The sequence below is a fragment of the Humulus lupulus genome, chromosome 3, assembly GCF_963169125.1.
Source record: "Humulus lupulus chromosome 3, drHumLupu1.1, whole genome shotgun sequence".
Lineage (NCBI taxonomy): Eukaryota > Viridiplantae > Streptophyta > Magnoliopsida > Rosales > Cannabaceae > Humulus > Humulus lupulus.
The window spans coordinates 192,290,740-192,297,301 of record NC_084795.1 but is presented as its reverse complement, the minus strand read 5'-3'; positions in this window follow the sequence as shown (position 1 = coordinate 192,297,301).

Here is a 6,562-nt window from a genome sequence, read left to right as displayed (position 1 = left end):
CCTTGAGGAATTAGTTGAGAAAGGATCATTTGGAGGGGTAGCATGGTCATTTGGCAAGGGTAATAGGCAATTCTCATCTGGGTTTTAGTGGGTCACGGTTTGGGTATTTAGGGTCATTTGATGCCTTGATAAAATTGGAAGAGAAGAAGAAGAAAGGAGAAGAGGTGTAGATGGGGCTGAAGTTTTGAGACCTAGGAGGAGATTCAAAGGGATTTGAGGAACCAAAAACCAGATTTGAGCTAGGACTACTCAAGGTAAGATATATATTCTATTATTTCTTGGGTTCAAGGTTGATTTCTCAAAGTTTTAGTGTGGAATTTAAAGATAGGATGGTTGGTTTAAAGTTTGAGGAATTTGAAACTCTAGATGAGATTTTTAAGTGTGATTGTGTTTTGATCTTGATACTAACGTTGTGATTATTAATTGGTTTTGATTTGGGAGCTTTGGGATGGCTTAAGGTGAGGTTTTAAGCTTGAAAATGGTGGGTTTTTCTGGGTTCGAAGGGTCGGGCCACGGCATGGTTCTTCGAGGGCCGCGGCCCTTGAAGGCTAAGATGCGCTGAGGATGGAGGGTGGGCCGCGGGATGGTCCTTGTAGGGCTGCGGCCCTTACCTGTTTCGGGGCATTTTTGTGGCCTTGTTTGGGGGCCATGCCGCGGCATGGTTGGGCCATGCCGCGGCGCTTAAGGAATTTTGGGATTTTGAGAATTTAGGCTTGGGAATTTAACCTAGGGTGCTCGGGGTTGAGTCTTTTACCATATTTGGTGAAGTTCAACGTTCCGAGTACTAGAGCTTGGCTTGGAAGCTCATTTAAGGATGTTTCATGTGTGTTGTGACTAGGATATTGGAGAGGCTCGTGCTAGAGGACCGTGCTCGCGGCTTGAGTGCATCAGGAGGCTCGGAATACAAGTAAGAAAACTATAACACCCGTAGGAGAGGGCATGGGCCCATAGTATGATTGCGGGGCGCAGCCCTATGTTGCATGTTGCATGATGAGATGATTGCAGGGCGCGGCCCTATATTGCATTACATGTTAGGGTTCAGATTTAAATGAATTGATATTTGTTTGAATGTTGTTTGATTTATCCTATATATGATCATAGTGAATTGAACGGCTATGGCCGAGGGCGGCAAGGCCGAGAACGGCAGCGGGGCCGGAAGTAACACCTAGCACATGGGATGCTTATGGTCAGGGTAGGACCTAGGGGATACGGGTGATATCCCTACGGTGAGGACCGAGACCCCAGACTTCGGTAAGGTTTCGGGGGCGGCATGGCCGTGTTTGCTTAGTCTAATGGTTGACTTGTTTATATGTGGATTATCTGTTATGATAAACTGTATAAATTGCATATGTTATGTTCTGCATGAGTTTTCTTGCTGGGCTTCGGCTCACGGGTGCTCCGTGTTGCAGGTAGGGTAAAGACTGAGTCAACCAACCATGAGTACGGAGAGCGTGAAGCGACGCGTACATGTTTGGCCTGCCCGACTGCTTTGGTTGGGGGTTTATTCGAAAATGGCTGTAATAATCTATGATTTTAGAACTGATCAACCGTAAACTTATTTCAAGATGTAAATAACTTTCAAACCTTATTTTTGGGATCCCAATTGTTTATTACTTGAAGTTTTTATGGAAACGACGCATTTTTAAAGATTACAGCCTTAATTTTTAATTAGTCACACTTTCGTTTCAAAAACCTCGGTTAGCGAGTTAATTGCACAAAGTTTTCTTTTAAAACTCACTTAGTAACGACTCTAAGGAAGTAGGGCGTTACAACGTGGCAACGTCAAAGTGAAGAGGTGTTGTTTGTCTATCGACCAACGCCTTGTTGCTTCATGAAATCTCGCGATTAGACGCGACTAGTCGAGATCAAAGAACCAGGGTTCCTCAAATTGATGTTGAATTCCAATGCCATGATCAAAGCCTTAGTAGAATTACAACTTTTCGGTGGATAATCGCACTATGATCTTTCTATGAATCTTCAGAAAAAAAAGGTTCAAAAGTCCCTTCCTTGAGCCATCTCATGCATATTTATAGGCTCAAGGAGAGTTACATATGACAATGGGCCTTAATTCCCCTTAATATCAGCATATAAAGGCAATAAAAAGAATATAATAAATGTAGTTATTACAAGATTACATAGGTTGTTACCACATTGTTGGGGTCGAACCACTATAAATCATCTGCGTCATTTCTTTCCAATTGATTCCATTCACGATTTCCTTCTTATTTCTTTGTCGTATTTCTGACTCCGTGTCGTTGGCCGAATCGAGGGTCAACATTCTGGTGATTTCATTGAGAGTTTGATCAAAAAGCTTTTAAGAAAATCAAATGGCAAAGACATCCAAGAGAGCTGGACATACCGCTGGCGCTGCATCATCTCAACCTCCTCCTCCAAATGTGGCTGAGAATGAACCACATTGGGAATTCAAAGAGGAGGAATTAGATTCGGAGACACTGAGGGCAACACTAGGGGTGTTGCAGGACGAGTTGGCCAATCTGAAGGCCAATAAGGAGAATGCAGCAAAAACCTTGGCGCTGCAGCAAAGGGAGATTGAGCGTCAGCGCCAGGAGCTGAATGAGCAGTAGGCAGACATGGACCGTCGGTAGAGGGATTGTAACGACCCAAATTTCCTAATAAGGTTTAGGACCTTGATTAGGAGGACGGGAGGGCCATAATTGATTTACTATGCTATTATATGATTATATGCATGCTTATGTGGGTCATATTATTATATGACCATAAACGCATGCATGGGGCTATATACTCTGCTATGAGGGTATTTTGGTAATTTGGCTCGTTGAGAGCGTAATTGCATACTTGTGTGTATATTGGTAGGCTAATGTTGAGACCACATTATTACGTGGATATATCTGTGATCTGTGACCAGAGACGATCGCAGTGAGCGGTTTAGCGCAAAAGTCATGGCGGGGATTTATACTCGGCTCAGGGTGAGCCTGGGGTATAAATGGGAACATAGTGAGTATAATGGAGTCTATTTTGACATCGAGTAATATAATTGGTGATTAATTAGGTATCAGGAGGTAAGCGAAAAATATGAGAGACACTTAAGGAGTTAGAGGAAATTGGGGTTAAATGACTAAAATGCTCTTAAGTGGATTAAAGGGTTAGAAATAAAAGGGAGGGCATTAAGGTCATTTGGCTCTTTAAAGATGGGTATTACTGAGGCTTTGTGTTAGTGGAAGTGGTAGAATACTAAAGAAGTCTGAAGAAGGAAAAGAAAGAAAAGAGAAAGGAGAGGAAAATAGAGCTGGTTTTCTCTAGGGTCGGTTTGTGGTTCTCTCACCACTTGTCTTGGGTTTTCTTGGAGAAAAGCTCAAAGGATAGCTAGGTTAGGCTGAGCATTAAGGATCCTAAGCTAGGCTTGAAGAATTGGCAGGGGTTTAGCAAGAACACACCATCACTTGAGGTAAGACTTTGTAGCTTCTTCAGTTTCCGGTTTTAGTTTTTGACCTATGGTGTATATGCTGGACTTGGTGGGAACTTTAGGGAAATCAAGCCAAAGGTTGAGGAAGTGCAAGCTAAGGAGGTGTAGAGGTTGTCTTGAAACTGAATTCCCATTAAAGGTATGGAATTCTAAGCTTTTGACTTTGATGTTTAACTGATTTATGCTGAGTTTTGATGTCTAGAAGTGGCTATGGTGAATTTTGAGATTAGGGATGCATGTGCTTGAGTTCTGGGTAGTTGGGGTGCTTGGGATGAGTGGACTGTGTTGATAAGGTTGTTTTTAAGTTTGGTGAAGGATTGGAGAAGTTTTGGTTGAGTATGGTTCGAGGAAATCGCAGGAGGGAAAATTGGGAGGTTGTCTATCTGTAACTAGCGCTACAGCGCTAGCCTTTGGGCGATGTAGCGCTAGGCCAAGCTTCCTGGGGGATTTTGCTTCTGCTTGTAGCGCTGTAGCGCCCTCCTAAGAGCGCTGTAGCGCTGCCCTGTTTCTAGAAAGGGATTTTAGGGTTATTTACAAGGGTTTTTGACCAAGGGTTCGGGGTTCGATTCCACCACCTTGTTTGGTAGAACTAGGACTTCCCGGGGGCTCAGGATTGGTCCCGAGGCTAGGTTTTGGACTTGAGGTTTGGTGATGACTTTGACCTATGGTTGTGATTAGTTGAGCGCTAGGGCTCGGGAGGGATCGTGCTCAAGGAGTCAAGTAATAAAAGCTAGCGAATCGAAAGGTAAGAAAGCTGCACCTGCTTATGTGGTTAGGTTGGGACTAAGTGTTCCCTATGTTTGTGTGCTTTGTTATATGAATGTGATTGACCATGTGAGCATGATGGGACTAAGAGCTCCCTACATTTGTATATCATGTCATGAGATAGTATTATTATGCCATGGGACATGCGATAACCGGCCTAAGGGTGTCGGAATCAATATTTGCGCACAGGGCACGGCTCGGCCACTGGTAGCTGAGGTAGCTTATTTATCACTGAGCTCGGTTAAGGTGGCTGGAGTCAGTGAGTATTACACTGGGGGCGGCCTAAGTGAGCCGAAGACAGTGTGTTAAATAGAGGGTGTGACCTAAGGGCGCCGACCCTGAATATTATTTGATGGGTGTGATAAACTGTTGATTACAAACGTGAATATTGTGTTATGGATATGATTGGTTGACTGTCTGGATGATAAATTGTTAATCTGTTGAGTGTTATCACTGATTGGATAAATGTTTTGAGTTGTTGAATTCCTGGTTGTGCATTGTGGAATATTTGATTGATGATGTTGATCTTGCTATGATATCATGCTTTCTTGCTGGGCCTCGGCTCACGGGTGCTACGTGGTGCCGGTAAAGGCAAGGGTAGGCTGGATCAACCATGAGTTGGAGAGCTCTGGGGGCGAGGTGTACATTGTCAGCTGCTCGGCCGCAACGGTCGAGGAATTGTGCAGGGACGGAAACCTAAAATGTATATTTTTCCATTAGAGTGGCTTGAATTATTTGTAACTCTTGGAATTTGCTGTAACTAAGTCATCTAAACCCTGTTTTGAGTTTCCATGTATTAAACAGTCATTTTTAATGAAAATAGTCTGTTTGTGACCAAAATCTTTTATTCCTAATCCGTTGCTGACGTTGAATTCACATTTTGTTTAAATGACTTGATTAGCAAGTCTTGCACTATTTTAAACACACAGTTACAACTTGGTATCAGAGCCGTCTGGGTTATGGGTTCCTGAAGATTAGCTGGACATGTACACTCCCCGCTAAAGACAAGCTCGACTCAAGGGTTTGTAGTGGAATACATGAAATTGTATGCTTAAGTGCTTGAATAAAATATGAGTGTATTAATTGGTATGATTAATAGGGAGCATGAGATACTGATAGGGCCTGACCCTTGACTGATGTGTGATGACATTAAGGCATGCTGATTAGCATTGCTCTTGCATGTGGATGAATACATGGATATGGTTAATTGGACTCAGTTTTGGTTTTGGTAAGGATAGAGGATGACGGTTGGGGGTTGGAATCCTCCACCTGCCCCTGAGATTCGCAGCAGATGTTTGCTGATATATGAGTCAGGCTGTGAGGTCTGATAGAAGGGATTGGATGGATGAAAAAGGCAGGTTACTAAGGAGGAACATACAAGAATCATTTTATGGAAGGTCTTATAAGTATTATCCTCTAGTTTCGAGGAAGGTTTTGATTTGTTTAAGAATCGATTAGTGAATGGGTGTGGTTAATCCTGTTCTTAGTAATATGAGAAGGATAAATTGGGACAGAGTAGTCGTATTAGGCATTTGTGGCAAAAGGATGTCGAAGGTGGTAAAATAGCGATAGTATATATCACCAAGTTTGCTGGATTGATTGATCCACTTTAGGTTATGGTACAAATGGATGAAGCCGGAGATGATAAGTCATTTGTGAGTTAAACTCTGAGATGGTTGTCTGTGCTTGGGCAGTAGAGAGAGGGCCTCATTATCTAAGATGAAAGGAATACAGGTGATGATATTTTCGTTCGTGGAAACTTAGTAAGTGTGGCTACTTAGTGATCGGCAGAATGAGAACCTCTGGTGGTTTTATGGCTCCTGGTTTGGATAGGAAAAGGGTTCAGTTTACAGGTTGGTCAGCAAGACAGGGAAGACTGGAATATTTTACTCATTTAGAGCCCAGGGTTAGTTCCTCAGAAGTGACCAGTGGATTGGATAGCTTCTGCTCTGGTTAGAAAAAAAGAGCTGGAAGGACTTGGTGCTGTGTGTCTATTAGAAAGGATTCAGATGAGTATTTGTTGAGGGAAGTTAATGTGTTACATAAGGGATAACCCTAGACAGTCATGAGCATCTCTTGAAGTACATTGATTAGACTGAATGGAAATTAAATTATTCAGTAAGGATGCAAATGAGTATGCAAGAAGCTTTTGGGTACAGTTCGAAGCTTGAGTATGGAAGGATTTGGTATCAGGGACGCAATGAGGAATGATATTAGTTTGGCTTAAGGAATTATTGGATCACCTGAAAAGTATGCGATTTATAGGTGAATTTGGCATAATATTGTATCATGGGACTCGTGAATATTGCCTACTAGGGATGACGAGTTTAAATGCCTCATTACAAGACAGGA